The sequence below is a fragment of the Lissotriton vulgaris genome, chromosome 8, assembly GCF_964263255.1.
Source record: "Lissotriton vulgaris chromosome 8, aLisVul1.2, whole genome shotgun sequence".
NCBI lineage: Eukaryota > Metazoa > Chordata > Amphibia > Caudata > Salamandridae > Lissotriton > Lissotriton vulgaris.
Window position 1 is genome coordinate 1,070,188,464 of NC_141696.1, and position 22,227 is coordinate 1,070,210,690.

Sequence of the window (22,227 nt, forward strand, 5' to 3'; positions counted from 1 at the left end):
TCATACAGTTTAACATACTCCATAGTGAAGTATTGCGGGGTTCCCAAGGCCTACACGCTCCAGAGATTACCCACTTACACACAAGAACTGTTGGCACGGAAACTGTAAAATGCAAAGAACAAGTTTATTAAGACCCCATGGGGTGGTGGTACACTCAAACAGCACCCTTCGGTAATGCAAGAGGTATCACACCGAACACCGGTGTGACCCCGTTTATATACAATTTTGGGGCAATAAAAGATAGGCGGCACAAGTTAAGACACAGTTTTAGAGACATATATGGTCATGTTTTGGAACACTGCCAGCTCATTGGTGGGTTTCAAACCCGCTGGTCAGTTAGCGGCACATTCCTGAGGGTTTACGGGTCAGTAAGAACTGCGCATGTGTGGCTTGACCAACACAAAAAATAGCCTGTTGCTGGGCAGATGATAGTGGTCAGTGGAACGGACAAAGGACTAAAGGGCACGTCGGCCACGAGGCCGCTCATGGTCTAAAATGGCCGCTGCAACATTAAAAATGGCGTTTATCGTATATAGCCAAGTTAAGGAGGACAACGTGTAGGTTCAGCTAATCGCTAATCCAAGCGGGCCAATTACGACAGACGACCCTTTTAGCGTTTAGCTGAATCTACCTCATAATGAACATAGTCTGGATGTTCGTCCTCGATGTCTATTAACATAATTTGTGTCACCTCTTTGTGTAGCATTATTTTGTCATGGGCAAGAGCTCGCCTCGATGGTAAGCAAGCTGATAGACACATTGAACATAAGGTAGGGCCACATTGGATACACAAGCATATAAAGAACATTGCTCCCACAAGTATGCAGAGGATTGTCAACAGTTTCCAGCCCCAAGTTGTAATCATGGACCAGAACCATCCAGAAAGTGTCCAAGTTCCATTGTCAGGGTGTATTTCGGCAGCTATCTTATGCAGCTTGGAAATCGCATCATACACAGATGGAGAATTATCAGGCACGTAAACACAACAGCTGCTTCCGATGATTCTACATGCCCCCCCATGATCAGCCAAAACAACATCCAGCACCATCCTGTTTTGGAGGGTGACAATTCTGGAAATCTGCAGTTCTTCGGTAATATTCCCCAGGGCAATAGCAGTGTCATTCGCAACAGCCTCGACAACGCGAGTCAGCCGTCTGATTTTCCGGCTGTTTAATGCGGCCCCCACAAAGGAGAATAGTCCCAAATTGAAATCCACATACTGTTGTAATGCAGTGTCTGTTTGATCAATGTCCTCTAAAGCAACAGTTCGTTTAACTCTGTTCAAAACAAAATCGTGGTACAGAGTATAGTCGTTGTGATACATCGGAGGGGCAATGAATACAGGAGGTAGCACAAACGATACATAACATGTGCCCAACCACCCCACTGGAAGCTGATGGTACCCCTTCGTTCCACAGATGAAGTAGGTGTTTCGGGATGCAACAAATGAAATGCCATTCGGGCTATCAAACGTGAGAGTAATATTACATTCACTTTTCCCCACTGCAATCGTGCCCTTGTTTCTGATGCATAAATCGGCTTTGGTGGCAATGACATTTATGACATGAGCACTGGATACATTCACGTTTCGCTGATTGCTATATATTCGTGGGGCAGACACATTATCAGGCCTGTATTCTTCCCATTCAAAACGTGTACCCTCTGCCCGCGGAAACCCATCCTTGTCATGGGGACATTCTTTATTTAGACGAAAAAGCACCCCCCCTTTTGTTGGCCATCTCAAAGTAAAGAGGAGAGTGTACCAGGCATTGCAAGACCCATTGTGCGAAAACGGGAGTGGAATAAGTGGGGTGCCCCCTCTCTTCTGGTGCCCAGGCAACATTCCACACACCCAGCAGTTGGAGGTATTGGTCATGTTATGCGTGTGGTGAAGAATCTGAATGAAGCTGTTATTTAAATACGTTTGGCGATGGCGTTCTTCATGGAAGGGCAATGTAAAATGGAAATGTTCAGACGGTGCCGGGGTAGTCGGCAGCAAATGTTCACGTACAGGCACCACAAGTTCGACTACCCAGGCTATAACAGCTATCACCACAATGGTTAGAACAAAAAGAAAGGCACCCAATAGTTTTTTGTCACGAGATGCCGTTGATGCCATAGTCCAAAGAAGTCTGTGCAAAGTCTCAAATAACACAAATTGTTCACAAGTTTTCACAAATAGTCTCAGATACACGTACGTGTATACCTAAAAAAAAAGAAAAATGCGGTGCTGAACTCCGAGGTAGCCGTTGTTTTCTTCTCCGGGCCAAGACGGGTGTCGCTACTCTGGCAGAACTGATCCCCCCCCCTTGGAATTCCCGGTTTCCGTTTCACAAACCTGGAGCGGTTACCAACCAGTCTAAAAAGGGAACAAAAATCTTCTTTATCGCGGTCGTAGATTGTAGCGCTCTCTTCCAGCAGCAGATTGGTCCGGGAAGGCTCCCTCTACTTCGACCGACGTCACAGCTGGGCTCTTTTCTTTCTCCAAGATCTCTTTATAATCAGTCAGCACAGCAGGAGTCACCAGATCCGGAGAGACTCGGCGACAATGTGTCGAATGCACCCACCGCTTCCTGTTGGTCACTCGTACGGCGGTGCGGGTCGCCAGAAGGACCTGCTCGGGGCCCTTCCACCTGGGCTCCAGACTACTTGCTCTTTCAAACGAACGGATCATCACATGATCCCCAGGACGAAGATCGTGGCCCTCTCCAGTAGAGTTGTCAGGGAGCGCTTCTCGAACCTGTTGATGAATGGAGAGCAAATCATTTGTTAATCGTGCCAAATAATCATTCATCATAACACAAGGCACATCATGTATTAATCGCGGCTTGGGCACCCCCCAGATATTCATGGGGCGGCCAAACACCACCTCATAGGGCGTAAGGCCAGTTCGTGAGTGGGGTACTGATCTAAGAGAGAGCAGTGCTAGCGGCAATGCATCTGGCCACTTCAACGATGTAGACGCCACGATTTTGGCCAGCTTAAGCTTCAAGGTGGCATTGTACCGCTCGACCAAACCTGCTGACTGAGGGTGGAATACAGCGTGGAACTTTTGCTGAATCCCTAACCCCTTCAGTACATATTCCACAATCTTTCCAACAAAATGGAGCCCATTATCGCTCCACAGAAATTTGCAAACTCCAAAGCGAGGAAAGAACTCCTTAAGCAACACCTTAGCTGTTGTCAAAGCTGTATTGTCTTTCGTGGGGTAGGCCTCAACCCATTTGCTAAAAGCACACACCACCACTAGGACGTACTTCAGGTTGTTGCAGCGCTCGAGTTGGATGTAATCCATTTGAAGCACTTCAAACGGTGCTGAAGGTGGAACGAACCCTCCTTTCGGAGTATGGGTCCCCTTCCCAGGATTGTGTTGCAAGCATACTAGGCAGGTCTGCACTACTCTCTTTGCAGTATTCGCAATCTCAGAATGTTCCCAAACTCGTGTTAAAAGCCGGGTGATTGCAAGAGCTCCGACATGGGCCAGTCCATGAGTCATCTGGACCATCGCCTGTAAATAAGCCGCAGGCAATTTCCACTTCTCCATATCTTTGCTTCTCCAACAACCTTCATCATCTAGCACCCCCTCTGCTGCCCAAGCCGCAAGCTCAGATTCTGTAGCTGATTTTTGAATATCCCGTATCTCTGCTCTAGCATCACTCCATCTCTCGGCCTGTGATTGTACCACATACATAGGGGAGCTAGTTCGGGACATAGCCGTCTGCCTTGCTATGCTGTCTGCAAAGGCATTTCCTTGACCCACTTTATCCGTGATCTTTTTATGGGCACTGCACTTCACTATCGCTACTTTCTTGGGGCAGAGCAACGCATTTAGGAGATCACGCACTAACTCTCCGTGCATAATGTGCTCTCCGTGTGATGTCAGAAACCCACGTTCCCTCCAGAGAAGTCCGAAGTCATGGGCCACTCCAAAGGCATATCGGCTGTCTGTGTATATGTTCACACATAGGCCAGCACTCAATTCGCAGGCTCTTGTTAAAGCTATCAGCTCTGCTGCCTGAGCCGATTTTTGTGGTATTCTAGCTGTTTCTACCACCGTCTTAAGAGTCGTGATCGCATATGCTGCGGAAGTCGTACCATCTGGCAGCCTCAAACACGATCCATCAACCCACAGTTCCCCATCCACATCTGGAAGTGGCACATCCTGTAAGTCAACCCGACCCTTTGTCTGTTCCTCAGTCAGGAAAACACAATCATGATGTTTTTCTTCCTGACCCTCCTCGGCCGGATAGGGCAATAAAGTCGCGGGGTTCAAAGTAGCGCATCTTTTCAATGTTATGTGAGGCGCTAAAAGTGTCAGCTCATATCCTGTAAGTCGTGCACTCGTGAGGTATTGGGTCTTTGTTTGGTTTAACAGGGCATCTACTGCGTGAGGAACCAACACCAACAATTTGTGTGATAACACTATGCCCTCACTCTGTCGTATGGCTACTGCTGTTGCCGCTACTGCTCGAAAACACCCAGGCAGCCCTCGTGCTACAGGATCCAAAATGGCAGAGAAGTATGCACATGGTCTCTGCTTATCCCCGTGTAACTGCACTAACACTGACAACGCGCACCCATCATTCTCGTGCACGTACAATGTGAAAAGTTTCGTGTAGTCTGGTGTTCCTAACACGGGTGCAGAACAAAGGGCCTTTCTGACATTCGTCTGTCCACTCAAGAGGCATCGGTGTAGTTTTGGACAATAATGCTAGCAGAGGTTTTATGATATGTGAGAAACCCATGATCCATTGTCTACAAAAAGATGTCAACCCTATAAAGGCACGCACATCTCTCTGCGTGCGGGGGACTGGTGTGTCTAAAATTGCTTGAATTCGATCAGATGTTAATGCCCTCCCCTCCTTAGACAACAGATGACCGAGGTAGGTCACCTGGGGTCTACAGTATTGAAGCTTTTTCTTGGAGACCTTGTGATTGTTTTGTGCCAAAAAGGACAGCAACGCAAGCGTGCTCTGTTCACATTGTATATAGGAGTCAGCGGCAAGCAAAAGGTCATCCACGTACTGGATGAGCGCAACGCCAGACTGCAATTCGAAGGAATCTAGTTGTCGTTTCAAAGCCTGGCTGTAGATGCTAGGGCTCTCAGTATAGCCTTGGGGAACACGACAAAATCTATACGATTTATTATTGAGCGTAAAACCAAACAGATATCTGCTATCTGGGTGAACAGGAATAGAAAAGAACGCATTCTTTAGATCGATAACGCTAAAAGTGGTGGCTGTCGGTGGAACCAAAGTAAGCAAAGTTGTGATATCAGACACCACTGGGTATTGGGGAATGACAATTTTATTTATTTCACGCAAATCAATAATAAATCGATAGATCTTGCCATCTGAGTCTCTCTTAAGAATTGGTAGAATAGGGCTGTTACAGACATTATAAGGGACCTCCTCCACTACCCCTGCAGAAATCAAATCCTGGACAATATGTGTTAGTGCAATTTCGCCTTCCTTCGAGATCTTATACTGTGGCACTCGTGGTAGAGGGGCCCCCTCCTTAACAGTGATATGTATTGGTGGAATACGCATCTCTCCCACATCCGTATCCGATGTCGCCCACAACGTGTGCGGCAGAGAGGCCAAAGCGGGAATATCTAAAATGACACAAAATCTGTCATGTTCAGGGCAATCATCAGGATCAGGGTAGTTGTCATTCAGAATAACCCGCACCCCTTCTGGAGCGCAGCGTATTGTTGCTCGAAAATATTTAAGCAAATCAATGCCCAAGATATTATCTGGGGTATGGGGCGATAACAAAAATTGGCCAAAACTAAAGTACTTGTCAATGCATAGTGCAAGGGGCTTGGACAATGGGCTGGGGGAGGGTGTGCCATCAAACCCTACACACGTAATCATTTCGCCAGACAGGGGAGCCCTCGGAACCAAGTTTTTCGACTGAGCGCTACGAGTAGCTCCTGTGTCGACTAGAAACTGATCAGTAGAACCCAAAATACCCGCTGTTACATATGGACCTTGCTGATCTACTGGCACTTCAACTGATTCCTTACCCCATCCTACGCAATCCTATGCATGCACATAATCCTGATGTTCCACATTCTCTCCTTCCAAAATCTGATATTGATTCCGTCTATCAAACGTATTTCGTTCGTCCTGGCCACGGCCCCTCTCCTCAACCTGTCTGCGATCACCTCCTCCACCTCTCATTCCAGTATAACCTCCTCTAGACCTTCCACTACCTCGCCCACGCTGACTACGCTGTTCACGAAGTACCGGACAATCGTCAGCCCAATGCCCAAACTCCTTACAATAAGCACACTGATCCTCCGCAATGTCCGTACGCCCATACGATGCGTTACCTCCACCCCGTCTACCTCTCTCATTCCCTCTACCCTGTGTTCCCCGAACCTGCGCCAACATCACCTTCGTTTTCAATTCCTTCGTCTTTTTCTCTACATTTTCTTTAGCCTCCACTTCCTGCCGCTCATAATACTGAGCCATAGTTAACAAGGACGCAGGGGTCGCCGTGGCCCAGGAACTCTCACTCGACTTCAATCGCTTTGCAATCTCTGGTAGGAGATTAGCCACATACTTATCTACAAACAAATGCCGACCCGTATCGTCAGTTAAAGATTGACCACTGTAATCATGAAATGCCTCCTCAAAGCGTGTAAAGAAATCTGAGACTGTTTCATCTGGTTTCTGCTTGCACGACGTTAACATGGTCCAATCTATCTTTTTGGCAGGAACAAGCGTTTTCAATTTATGCAAAATAGCTGCCGGAAGATCTAGAATTAGCTGACAAGGCTTACATGCTGGTTCTCTAGCTAAATCTGCAGCATTTATCTCTTTCCAGGTCCCCCCCAAAATCGTTTCGTCATTAGTTTTACGAATTTGCCTCCACATATCAGGTGGTAAAATTAGCCCAAAAAACAAATCTATATCTACAAGGGTCATCACACAAGACGATATAGCCCCCTCTACCCCCTCATCGAATGCCGCTGTGTTCTTTCGGAGATCAGGTAAAGAGTTTTTCAGTGCCATAACATCTGCCCTATTCCATGGCGTATATACCCAATTGTACACAAAATACCCTTTCGCATCCTTCGACAACTTATCATCATCCGTACCTTCCCCTTTTGGTGGAACATACAAAGGCGCCGCTTCACGCATAGGCATAACATGCAACACAGAGCTCTTATCTGAACCACGAAGAGAACACTCCTTAACCGCCTCATCATTTCCCGGCTCAGACTCCTTTTGCCTCCGTTTCCGTTCCTGTCGCAAATGGGTTGTCTCATCCCGCAGCGCGATCAAATGCTTGAACAGGTCATCAACATCTGTAAGATCAAAATCACCTTTAGCTAAATTCTCACGATACACCGACAAAACTTTAGGCTCTAACGTATCAGAAAACTCACGATATGCGCTTACAACTTCATCCGCTAGGCTGGACAAAAAATACATTAATTCAAGATCCGACCACCCCGTTTTCTCTGATATCAATTGATCCTGAGTAACACTATGCTTATTCACTTTGCGAGCCCAACTACGTAAATGAGCGGACCTCTCCGCGGTAAACCTGAGAGCCGATACCCCCTTCTTGCCCAACTTATCCCGTCCGTCATCATCATAATCCACAGCTGGAACCGTCGGCGTAACGTACGGAGGCGGTGACCGATCTAACAAAGAGAAATCATCAATTTCATTATTAAGGACAGGATAAAGTGGTCGGCGAATAGGAAATTGACCAGTCATTAGCAATTTACGCTCCCGTTCCTCCCTTTCTTTCTTCTCCTGAGCCTCCTTCTCCTCCAGCTGTAAAGCCTTATCCCGAGCAGCCTTGCGCTGCTCTTTGTCCGCCAAGGCAGCCTCACGCTTCATTCGTTCACGCGCCGCTTTCTCCCACATTCGCACACAATCAAACATGTTTTGTCTAGACCTGCGTTGAAACATACATTGCTCTACAAATTGTATTTTACTCAAATCGTATGACCCGTGTAGGGGCCATTGCAATTCGGGATCGGCCTTAGTGTACTTATGCCATAATTTACTGTACATAATAGGGGGAAGGCCAAACTTAATATACATCTCCCTATTTGGTGTTCCCTCTGGGGGAGCCGGCTGTGATTCCGCTAACCTAATTGAGGTACCATCTCCTAAACAACACATTCCCCGGAGTGTACTGAAAACAGGCATGTTCAAAGAGTATCACGAAAGCGTGACACCGGACCAAATGGCACTTACAGTTCTCCACACGATTGTGCCGCTCAAAGGAAAAAATAAAGTTAGAGAAACATCTCTACATGCCTGCCTATGTGAAGTGCACTACACATATAAGTTCAAAGATCACAAATTCAAAATGTTAGCTAACTCAAATCGAAGTTCATAGAATTCGGCAAGCGTCCTCATCGATCACAAAGCACAGATTTTCAGTAAGCGTCCGAAGACTACCTTACCGAACACAATTCATAGGACTTCAGTAAGCGTCCGAAGACTACCTTACCGAACACAAAGCTTACCAAATACTCAACTGTCCAGGTTCCAACTGCCAAGGTCTTGTAAGCCAAATCAGCCAAACGGCACTCTCTCAGTGATGCGGACACTTCGAAAACTCAGTCGGAGACCGGCGCCACCTGGAAGGTCAGATCGGAAGGAAAGGAAAAAACACCGTGGCAGCCAAGACTCGGGTCACTCGTGGCAGCGCGCGCCCATGGCGGATTTCCAAGCCTTCGTCACGACCTCTCCTTCGGGCATCCGAGTCGCCGATGAGTCCCTTCGTGGTCGCCAATTGAAGTATTGCGGGGTTCCCAAGGCCTACACGCACCAGAGATTACCCACTTACACACAAGAACTGTTGGCACGGAAACTGTAAAATGCAAAGAACAAGTTTATTAAGACCCCATGGGGTGGTGGTACACTCAAACAGCACCCTTCGGTAATGCAAGAGGTATCACACCGAACACCGGTGTGACCCCGTTTATATACAATTTTGGGGCAATAAAAGATAGGCGGCACAAGTTAAGACACAGTTTTAGAGACATATATGGTCATGTTTTGGAACACTGCCAGCTCATTGGTGGGTTTCAAACCCGCTGGTCAGTTAGCGGCACATTCCTGAGGGTTTACGGGTCAGTAAGAACTGCGCATGTGTGGCTTGACCAACACAAAAAATAGCCTGTTGCTGGGCAGATGATAGTGGTCAGTGGAACGGACAAAGGACTAAAGGGCACGTCGGCCACGAGGCCGCTCATGGTCTAAAATGGCCGCTGCAACATTAAAAATGGCGTTTATCGTATATAGCCAAGTTAAGGAGGACAACGTGTAGGTTCAGCTAATCGCTAATCCAAGCGGGCCAATTACGACAATAGGACCTACCTCAGCCTGCACAAATTGATCTTAGTATATGGGAGAGAGGACCAGACCTGTGCCAGATGCTCACAAATAGACGCCGACTTTGGCCACATGGTAAGGTCCTGTCCAGGACTTAGGCAATACTGGACCACAATCGTGGATACAAAAAATTGGGTTTCAGCCCACAAAATGAGATGTTCCCCAGAGGTATGCCTCCTGGGTCTTTTCTTGAGACCCAAATCCAAAAGAATGGGACACAGGTTTGTAGATCCGGCTTTCCTCCTGGCTAAAAGGAGAATAGCTCTCAGGTGGAGGGCAAAGACCAACTTTCTAATAGTAGACTAGGAGGAATATGTTTCCTTTTGGGCTAGGGCAGAGGAGAAAGCCCTGATCTAAGAGGATAAGGTCACGAAAAGGCGTAGGCCCCGGGTGGAACCATGGGCTGACATACTGAGGGGATGGGACACGTGTAACGCACCTGCACTCAATGTATTGATGGTATCCAAGTAATTTTAAAAATGCAAATATAAATGATATTTTTTTTTAAAAGAGTCAAAATGAATCAATCTCTGTCTAAGTCCCATGCGATCACTCCTGGCGTTCCTCAAGGATGTTATCACTCACCCATTCTATTTAACCTATTCCTTGAACCACTGGCTTACATCCCAAAATCTTCTAATATCCAATACCATATGTACGTTGATGACACTCATCTGTATCTCAAAAATGCCTCCCCAAAAGACATTATATCCCTTACTTCCATCTTACAAAATACACATCTCTGGCTCATGGTTAACCATCTCAAACTCAAGGCTGCCAAAACCGAAATTTCTTCTCATCTCTCCACCAAACTACAGCCCCAAGATTGATCTATCGTTGAAACATCTTACAGCCCTCAAATGCTCTCCCCACATCATAGACTCCACCAGATCCTTATGTATTACATTAGACAAACATATAAATATGTAAGATCACATCAGCACAGCCACTACCAACTGAGCAAACTACCAACTGAGCATTCTGCGGAAACATAAACCCTATCTACCACATGAAGACCTAAAACATGCGGTCCAAGCCCTAGTATTATTCAGACTGGACTATGGTAGTTCCACACTTTGTGGCTTACCTCAATACAAATTGTCCCCTCTAAGAGTCTTCCTCAACGCTGCAGCCAGACTTGTCCTATGAACAAAAAGAAACACACACATCTCACCGGCTCTAAAATCATTAAACTGGCTACGGCACGAAGCAAGAATCCAGCTGAAAATTTACTGCATAATGCATTAAGCTTTACATCTCAATACCCACAATTACCTGGCTCAAAAGCTAGAAAAATCAGGGGCCAGCAAATCCTCACGACCTTGCTTCCGAAACCCCAACAAGCTCACAAAAAGAAAACAGGTGCCAGAGCATTCTCATTTATTGCACCCAAGATATGGAACTCTCTACCACAGGAGGTTCATCTAATCTCCTCTACCTCCTCCTTCAAAAAAGAAGCCAAATCTTTTCTACTGACAAAATTTTTACCTTCTGACAATATATTCCCCCAATTGAAAATCTATAGCCAGCAAATTCTTATGTGAATTAACCTTTCTAATACTGTTCTTATTCAAGACCAATCTGTGTTATCCTATTTTACTTCATGATTTGTTTGCTTCACATGCATGTGTTTCCTCTTTTCCAGGCCAAATGTTACACTACTTCTGGTCATGTAAAGCGCTCTGATACCCACTAGGATCATGTGCTATACAAAACGTAATAAATAAATAATTCTTGTTTTTTTGTATAAAACCAAGTCATAACACTTTAACAGACTTTCTGTAACTTATATTGTACAACTACTCAGTAAGCTACAACTTACAACTCTCTACCACAGGATCTTTGCCTAATCTCCTCTACCTCCTCCTTCAAAAAAGAAACAAAATCTTTTCTACTGATGAAGTTTTTACCTTAAGACAATATATCTGCCACATTGAAAATGTATAGCCAGCAAACTCTTCTGGGGATTGACCTTCCTCTTACTGTCTTTATTCAAGACCAGTCCGTGTTATACTATTTTACTTTATGATTTGTTTGCTTCACATACATGTGCTTCCTGTTTTCCAGGCCAAATGTTATACAACTTCTCGTCATGTAAAGCACTCTGATACCCACTAGGGTCATGTTTGCGCTATACAAAACTTTATGAATAAATAAGTGAATAAATAAATAAATATTGCTTTTTTGTATAAAATCAAGTCTTAACACTTTAGCAGACTTTCTGTAAATTATATTGTACAACTACTCAGCAAGCTACAACATACAACAAAAACAGTTTATTATTAATCACTTAGACAAAACCTAATGCATGTACAAACTCTTGTTAAATCTATAGTTGCCTCCACTCCTCCTCTGATAGAGCACACTAAGCCTGCATTGAATGGATAGGGTACCTGAAAAAGGCGAGATAAAGCACAAGCTAAAGATTTCAGGAATGTCTCAAAGACAGTCATAGGGGGCAGATATAGGCAAAACCGAAATACTGAGTTCTTAATAGTGAATTTTACCGATTCGTAATTAAGAACTCAGTATTGCAGATGTAGATAAAAAATCGGTAACATTAAGCGATTCTGTAAAAATCGCAAAGAAATTTACTGATTCCCCATTACCGAATCGGTATCACCGATTCTTTAATACCGATTCGGTAATTAGCGGATCCGGTATTTTGAAAAATTGCAAATTGGTGAATCAGCCAATCCTGTGCTTCCTGATGCCCTAACAACCAGAAATTGGCCACACCCATGCAGCTGCACTGATCCTGAAGCTTTTGGTGAGCCAGGGAGCCCAACAAACAACACAGGAGCAGCATTTCTAAGTTCTTGCTGACACCCCAGACCAGAAATGGACAACCAGGAGAAGGAAAAGGAGGTAGGAGAGCGCAAAAGGAAACACAAATTCAGTGAGAGGGAGCTGGAGGTGATGATAGAGGAGGTGACAAAGGACCATGATAAACTGTTTGGCAAAAATTCCCTGCATGTCCCTGAATCATAGAAGAGGCAGATATGGCTGGTTATCCAGGAGATGCTAAAAGACATTGGCGTAATCCAGCGCTCAATTGAAGAACTTAAAAAACGCTGGTATGACCTCAGAAAACGTGCAAAAGAGAGGTTGGATGATAAACTGAAGCAGGCCAAGCAGACAGGTGGTGGGAGATCAACAGCGCCTGTACCAACTGCCCTGGATCTTTTGGTGGAGTCCACCCTCCAGCCGGAGAGCGTGAGTGGGATTAGGGATGCAGACAGCTCAGCCAGAGCTGGCAACAGGCAAGGTTAGATGCATGCACAGCATGCTGTGCCCCCCACTCCCTAACCCCAATCCACAATCCCCAATGAGGCAGTATGATTCCCACTCCAGTACATGTTTTCCTAAAAACCAGCAATGCATTATGGGAGATGTAGTCAGAAGTAACACATATCATAACAGTCAGTCCACTGTACCCAAAGGCATGTGACACACATCAGCAATTAGCAAGCAGAGGACAGTCCGTTTGATTGGCAGTTATAAAATGTATTATTACACCAATGCTGGCAAACAAGTGAGCAAATGTACATTCTGTCTCCACAGACGAGCTATCGTGCAAGGCTGCTGAAAGGGACACAGGAAAGGCACGCAGGAGAGACAACACACAGGAGCAGGAGGTCTTGTTGCCTGCAGAGCACACACCACCACTACCAGCACTATCACAATCATCACCACCACCACCACCACCATCACCATCACCACCACCATCACCACCCCCACCACCGCCAGCACCTCTACCACCACTGAGAGCCAGGAGGCATACAATGGCTAACCTCCAGCAGATGGAGGTGTCGAGGAGAACAGCATGGGAGGCCAACATTCCACGCTGGCAGAGGATGACAACAGTGCAGGCACACAGTCCCCCACTTAGGGCGCCCACACAGGTGTCAGATGCCACAGAGCAAAGGCAGCAGTCCTGTTGCACAGGGCGACGATTCAAGCATATTCGCCAATCTCGATGGGAATATGCTCAAAGTACAGCGCCTGCAAGGCAAAGCAATTAGATCAGTGCAACGGCAGATGGCCCACATGAACAGACACGTGCCGGAAATTAAGGAGGGCATAAACAGCATGAACAATACTATGGCTGAGGGGATGGGGGACATATTAGAGGCAGTGAGGCTGCTATGCAGCAAACTGGATGAGGATAATTTGGCGAGGCACAGGGACCGGCAGAAATTGGACAGCTACACTAAGGCGGTGAACCACCTCTCCACTGCCACCTCTGTGCTCTGCAGTCGCTCTGTGGCCATGCAGGAGGAGATGGCCCACTGCAGGCGTGACGTGGCAAGGGGCCTAGTCAAGGTGACCAGTGCACTGGAAGTCCGCCAAACCAACCAAATAGCCACTACAGGTGCAGGGGATGGAGGGATAGTGAGCAGGCAACTAGCCGCAGCAGCATCACACCCCCAATAACCGAGTCCAGGAGGTGCAGCAAATGGCATAGCGCTGCCACAGGACAGACCGCCAGTGAGGACAGTGTGCCCAGGGAACGCGGCAGTGCTGTGCGTGGGTGCAGGAAATAATGACAGCCATCACCTGGCATTGTGAAATGGGTGATGTAACCCATTTTGCCTTTGGAATGTCCATGTAATATTGGCATGCCATGTTGAGGCCTTCCTGTTGTGGCGGTGTGCTATGCTATTGCCTGAGTTAAGGTTAATAAAACACTGTCACTCAATTACAGTTACCGGCTGTGTCTCCTTACTTACAGAGAAATAGTTGTGTGTGATCTCAGCCCGTCTGTGTCTCACATCTGGTGCTGCTGCCACACCTGCTGATCTGTGCTCTGGCATTGGACAATCCTCACCCTCATCCTCGGAGTCAGTTAGTTCCACTGCTGTTACTTTCTTTATGGCAAGGTTATGCAGCATGGCACATGTTGCTTTTATTTTACAGCAGATGATGGGGCGGTGCTGACGTGCACCTCCACTTTTGTGGAGGCTGCGGAAAATGCTTTTTTCGAGTCAAAATGTGCGCTCCTCAACATTGCGTGTAGATCTATGTGCCACATTGTATCTTCTCTAAATTGGGGTAGATGGGTTGAGGTATGGATTCAGGAAAAATGGCAGCACTGCATATGTGCTATCACCTGAGTGGGAAAGGAAGTGCCATTAATAATTGTCATCAACACATTCAGTCAGCCGGTCAGTCTAGGAACCTTAGAAGCTCCAACACGCTCCTACTCATTCCTCTCAAATCACTGAAACACAAAACATCTAGTAAGTCCTTCGCGGGTAATGCTCCCAAGATATGGAACTCCATCCCCCCCCATATCAGAATGACCACCTTCTTCCCGAAATTCAAGATGCTACTCAAAGCCCTCTTCCTTGAGCGTTCTGGATTGTAATGAGAAGTCCATGTTTGACTTTGAAAGGCCATGATCTCTATGATCCCAGAGCCGGATGACTCGCTCTCGATCTCCGCCCTGGAGTACGCTCATGTTGTTATTGTACAGACTTTTACTTCCCCCCTGTGCTCCCTACCCTGTTTTCCGTCCTCACTGTCTTTTTGATGCTTATTTGTATTTGTTGTGAAGAGCTCTGATACCCTCAGGTCCAGCTAGCACTATACAAAACTTCAATAAATAAATAAATATACATCACAGTGTGTCACATTGATTTACCTAGCTGGTATCCTTCTCCAAATTCAACCCCAGCCAGACGTGTGTAGATCCCACTATGTCTGTAATGATGTGGTCCGCATCGCAAATTACCTGCACGTTGATAGAAGGTGCAGATTTGCAGTTCCGATCTATGTACTCTAGCTGTAGGAGGGCAGATTGGTATATTTGTCCCATCAATGCACCCTATCACATGTGAGAACGTTGCCTTTTGATGAAAATCCATCTTGGTTTTCTGCAGTTTCGCCTTTGTACTGGGGAAGCGTATGTAGTGATGTATGCTTTGCATCATGGCATCCTGGAAAGTGCTGAAAAAACGGGACAGGTAACTCTGTAATACACCACCAGCCACAGCTATCACCCCCTGGTAACTACCTGATGCAAGAAGGTGCAGGCTACAGAGCACCTGACATGTGTTGGTATAGCGTGCGCCCTTGGTGTCTGATGCTCCAGGAGTGGGTGCAGGTCCTGCATCAGGTCTAGGATGGTTTGGGGGTGTAGCCTGTACCTCTCATGGATTTCAGCCTCAGTCAGTTGGAACAATGTAACGCGCAGTCTGTACACGCGTTCCTCCCATCTCCAGATCCTCAGTCCTGCTGCTTGCATACGAAGCCACCTTGCAATAATGTATAGGGCCGCCGTTGTGTTCACACTGTTGCATTTTGGGGCTGTTTAAATGCAGTGCACCTGATTACCACCTTTGAGTCAGTGGTAATTTGCGACTTCAAAAACCGAAAAATTGAAAAATCGGTATTAGCGAATTTTGGTACATCGATTTACGAGATTTTAAGGAATTCTTATTTTGCGATTTGGTATTTAGGGTTTGGGTATCTGCTAATCGCAAATTAAGGAATCGCTAACTGGTTTCCCTTATTTTTAGCGATTCCTTATTTGCAATGGCGTTTGGTGTTACCTACATTGTACATGGCTATTTACTGGTCGGTAATGCAGAGATTCTGCGAATTTCTGCGTTACTGCTCGGTATTTGGCCACCTACATCTGGCCCATAGAGACTTCAATGCACTCTCACTGATGAACTCAAGACTTAATTCAATGCATGCTGGCTGGCAGGAACACAGTCTTCAACGATCTCTCACCAATAGCCACAGAGGGGATTGAACATTTCACCACAGACATCCATACAGGGATCAGCACACTATCACTGACAGCCACACAAACTTCAATGCACTTCCAGTCATGTAGACGTCAATGCACTCTCACTTACAGCCACGTAGACTTTAATGTGCTCTCACAGACTGCTGTGCAGACTGTAATGTGCCCTTGCAAACAACCACTTAGGTTCAATGCACTCCCTCTGTTAACCACACAGATCTGAATTTACTCTCACTGACTGCCACACCGACTTAAGCGTAAACTCGAAGACAGTCAACCAGTCTCATACATAGTCACATAACATAGCCACACAGACTTCAATGCACTTTCAGGCAATCACAGTCACATCAATGCACTCTGATACAGTCACATGTGCATTACTGCACTACCACAAATAGGTAAAGACACTTCAATAAAGTCTGACAGACACCACACAAACTACAATGCACTCTCACTGAGAACTAGACAAACTTCAATGCACTCCACGTAGATTGCAGTGTACCCGATCAAAAGGTCACACACACAAATGCACACCCAAGGGCAGCCACACACTCTTTCACAACCTTCAGTCCACAATTACTGAACTGACAACCACACACACAGCAACATACACACACACACACACTCATACACATAATCGAGAAGTCAATACCTATGTGCACTTGTCTCGATAGAACAAAAAGATGCAAATAATAATAATATAATAATAGCCATTTCTAAAGTGCACGGCTACCAGAAGAGGTGTCTCGGTGCTAATAGCAGACTAGCCAGAGTTTTGAGCCCGCCCTTATGACTGGATAAAGAGCCAAGGGGCATATTATCAAGAACACCGTTAAAAATTATTGCCGGTTTAGCGTCAGAAAACTGCCGCTAAAGCGGCGATAATGGGCTTGATAATATGCTCTTGAGAATTCCAATAGAAGTCAATGTTCAGGTGTGAACATGGGCTTCTATTGGAAATCTCCAGGGCATATTATCAAGCCCATTATTGCTGCTTTAGCGGCAGTTTTCTGCCGCTAAACCGGCTATAATTGTAACGCCGTTCTTGATAATATGCCCCCAGATTTTTAACGATTTCATGAATTCATATTCTTTTTCAATCAGGCCGAGGTAGGCTGGCAAAGAGTTCCACAGTTTCTCTGTTTTTACCAAGAAGGATCTACCACCTTACCGGGCTTTGAAAAAGCTTGGAACCCGTGGTAAGGGAAAATATACAGGTGTGAGCAAAAGAAAGCAGACAACAGAGAACAACAGTCCACTCATATTCAGAACGCCTGTTTTGAAAATATGACCCATACTGATGAGGTCTTACAATGAAATAATACATCGACGTTGTATATGCAAAGTTTCTTTCCTTTTGTTTACTTATGGAGAGGGTGAGAATTCGTTCCAAAAACACACATAAGTAAATGATTGATTTTCTTGTGCTTAAATCGGGTATTTTATTTCAGATGCAGTATATTAGAGGTTTTTTTTAATGTAATTGTCATATATTTGGTTGAGGTTAAAGTGTAAATAGAAATGTTTACTCGCATCCATTCTGTAACTCGGTTTTACGAATGTTTTGAACTATGCTGTTCTTTTGTCCCTGTTATAAACAGTTCCAATACTACACATGTGCCGTTCTTACAGACAAAATAAAACAACAAGATTTTCCCTGGTTTTCCAATAAGTTTTAACAGCGTGGACGAATTTGAAGAAATCGGTGTGTCTGTGACTTTATGGTATATTGTGATCATATGTTTACCTTCAGTAAACAGTGCCTGAAGTGATTGACAGTTTTAATAACCCCAATGAAACATGGCACACAGCATGATCACTTGAGGTTTCTTGCAGCTTCCTGCAATTCCCATTTCTTGAAGCAACATCATTCTTCTTGACTCCTCTGCCCCCTCCCGACCTCTCCAACCGGCTCAGATTCATGTTTTCTGGAACATGAGAATGTGGAATCATTATACCCAGCAAAGTGATATTCGCCAGGATCGATAGTCTAGTTGTCTCTGCAAAAAGCCCATCAATCACTAAATGCCCTTTTTCATAATCTACAAGAAAGAAAAGTGTTCTTAAGACTATCTGTTCATCAACTAGCTCTGGCTGACGATATTGACAGTTCAATGTGTCCACTTGGAATATTCTCACTGGAAATGATGAGAGACCGGAAATGAAAATATCCCCATAACTCAAAGTATTATCGATGCCTATTATTTTACACTTTGGTTAGCATAATTTGCCTTGCACATATGAATACGTAGTCTGTGCAGTGGTATATTGGAGCTTCTTTCTGGAAATTATTATGTACATTCTTGGCCACATGATTTAGTTAATTTGACATTATAATAAACTAATGTGGCCACTTACAATTCTCCTATAAGTTGCAAATTGTTAGTTTTAGAAATGGGGTTTCTGGTTGGCTAGGGTATTCCGCTAAGACAGGAAGACCGCACCACTTTAGTCAGGGCAAGTCAAACGGATGTATGATGATACAACACGTACCGTTACAACGCGTCCCTTTACGACGCAGTTTTAACAACGCAAGTCGTTAAAACGACTTGCGTTGGGGGGGCGCTGATAGTGACTAGTTTAATTTACTATTCCAACACCAGTCCCCGTGGATAGTAGGGAAGGTGTTGGATAATAAATTAAACTATCCCCTATCCTAGAGCGCCCTCCAGCGAAAGTCATTGTAACGACTTTCGTTGTTAAAGCTGCGTCGTAACGGTACCGCGTTGTACCAGTTACGTTGTAAAGAATGTTTCCCAAGTCAAACGCACTAAAGATAACCTGTGCTCACCCTCCGGTAGCCTGGGGCAGAACAAGCAGGCTTATCATCAGAACCAATGTGTAAAGTGCTTGTGCAACATACTCACACAGCAACACCATTAATATGCCACAAACGAGACTCCACACAGGATTATATAAATATACATATTATATTGTACATAAACCCAGACCAAAACTATATGAATCATAAGTATTTTGAACACTAGGCAGTTATTTAGATAGTACTCATATTCCTGATCAAGGCAAGATCAAAAACGACACATATCATATCACTAGTGCATATAATGCAAGTTAGGTTAGGGGGAAGCACATTAATCACAATATATCAACATAAAACTATAGGGCACAGCATGCATGCATTCCTACTAAACTTTATATGGTAATCAGGTACAAAACGTAGGGCGCAGAAACCCCTACAACTTTTAATACAGTAAATTAAAGTTTTCCTACGTCAGGCAAGTTCCTAGTTTCGGTTCCATGAAGCGCTCAGGGGTCTCCGCTAAGGTTTAACCCATAATGTAAAGAAGATCAAGTGCCCCCAAGGTACGTCCCAAAGGTGGGGAGGAACCCCTCGCACAGTCACGTGGTGATATCTCATTCGGTTCCCCCCTCATCCAGTAGACCAAATGCAACTGCCTGCAAGCATGCAGCTCAGCTGCCAAAGTACAGCGCAGACCCGTTTTGGCCCTGGTGCCTCCAAGGTCACTTCTGACCTGGGTCTCGGCCGTGAAAGGGGCGCCTATATGTAGTGCTGTGGGCTTTGGCGGGCCTCAGAAGTGGGGCCCAAGGTGCCCAAACCCAGGCTTCTCCTTGGGGGGAAGGGTCACTGCAGCGCTGGTGACATGAGGCGTCTACTTGTTACCTCAGCAACGTCTCTTTCGGGAAATGCATCTTGCTGTTCAGGACCCATGCAGCCCAAGTCCGAAAAAGGGGAGACGGAAAACTCTTTGACAGGCCATCTGGATACCCCAGAAAGCGTAGTTTTAAATGCTACGGTGAAGTGGCCGTAAACTGTGCAAACAGGTGCTGCAAAGGCAGGCCTGATACAGGTTTGAAAGGCTACATATGTGGGTGGCACAAGCAGTGCTGCAGGCCCACTAGTTTTACAACAACATAGGGCAAGCCAATCTTCCCCAAGAAACTGGGTAAACTAGTTAAATCATATAAGGATTTATTGATTGCAAATCTTTAGTTTGTCATTGGTCACTAAAAGTGATCCCATTACGTATCCGAGTGTTGTAGTAAAACCAACTGTATTTTGTTTTAACACATTTTAACACATTTTGCAAACAAAAAGTGTATGCCAAATATTTTACAATATGTATTTAAAAAATTCAAGACAGTACATAGACAATTTTTTTTTAGCATTTAATTTACAGACCCTGGGTATATCTGATACCACTGTACAAGGGACTTTTAAGTAAATAAAATATGCAAAACAGGTGTAAACCAATCATACCATGTTTAGGGGAGAGAGCACGTGCACTTTAGCACTAGTTAGCAGTGGTAAAGCGCCTAAAGTCAACAAAAAGGTAAGAAAAATGGGCGAGGACGAAAAAAAGGTTTGGGGATAACCCAGCAGAAAAGGCCAGGTCCAACAGTTAAGAACCATTCCTGTGAATTGTAGAGAATGGTTATGCATTGTTGTTTTATTATACACTTTAATTAGCCACTTCTCATGTTTTTTCACATGCAGGTAGTTTTGTATGTTGGTCTGTGAAAATAGCATGTTGTCATTAACTAAACAGCAGAATGTGCAATTGCAAAGCAATTTTCTTCTTCAACACCACAGAAGACAGAGTCTGATTTAACACCTATAGTAACAACCTTTTAATGCCAGAAACAAGGAAGAATTTCAGTACCAAAAGGAAGATGTAGCAACAAAACTGAAGTCTCTCAGCTTGTATATTATAAATATCTACACCAACTGAATCTTTTTGGCTCAGTGCAAAGATATGAAACCGTACAAAGTTCAATAATCTGTTCCACTACTTGAAATCATCATAACCTACTCTGAACACTGTGAGATTACTAGCATAGTCTACCTGTGGTCACAGCAATCAGCATAGATGTCTGAAAGATCCATCAACTCGGATAACAAGTGACACAGAAACTAATAGTGTTGATTGCAACGAGACCCCAGTTTGCACAATGCACACAACAGTGAGATATGAGCAACACACTTTTGGGGTTTCTACCAGCTCCCCAGTTTTTCAGTGAATTGCAAGCCTTGAAACAGTTAAACTCATTTTGTGTATTGATAGCCAACCCATTTGACATAGCAAATGAAAGGAAATCATCCAAATACAGTCTTCAAACATGTTTACACACCCATCTTTGGGGCATGGATATTGGAAAGCTACAGCCAACAACACATTCCATACATCACTTTCAATCAGCATCTCCAAAAACAAATCTGTGATCTAGGGCTACACTATATGCCCCCCTGCTTAATTCAGAACTACTTGATGCAGAAGATGCCTGGCTACCTATGTGAAACACACCCTATTGAACCCCCACCAGAAGAGGTTTGCATAAACAATGGAGACTGTACATCAATAGATGTGACTCTCTTGCATGTCAAACAGTGGTCTAAGAAGTTTAAAAGCAACATCACCAGAGACAATAGCTGATCACTACTTGGGCTTCGGTTTGGGTAACACAAAGACCAAACTCCCCATCTTCACTATAAATGACAATAATTGATATGTCATGTCAGAAATCATTTAGCGATCATAAGTTCCTAGAGAAATTGAAAGAAAAGAAATGGGTGATCTTGCGGTAGACCAGAGACTGGCCACCATAGTGGTAATTCATAAGGAAAGTAAACCGAAATGTGAGTGCTCCTTGTATAGGCCTATATCTTTGATTAAGGCAGAGGTTAACATTTTAACAAAACTATTGGCCACACGCCTGATACAAGTTTTCCCGAATTTGGTACACCCTGACCAATCCAGCTGCATGCCAGAGAGGAATACATCCCTTAACCTTCGACAACTGCATGGGGCATTGTGAAAGATAGACACATTGAGGAAGGATGCGGTGGTGTTGTCTCTGTATGCCAAAATGGCCTTTAACACAATTGAGTGGTCCTATTTATTCACAGTGTTAAGAAATTGGGTCTTGGACCCAATTTCATGGGCTGGCTAAGACTCCTGTACAGTGACCCGTTACCGCAGGTGGGAGTTAACAATAAAAAAATCCCCAATCTGTGCCCTTTCTAGTGGGCTGGCCAGGGATGCCCCTTATCGTCGTTGATTTTCGCGTTACTGCTAGAGCCACTGGGGTCATGGATATGTTGGAACCCTTTGATAAGAG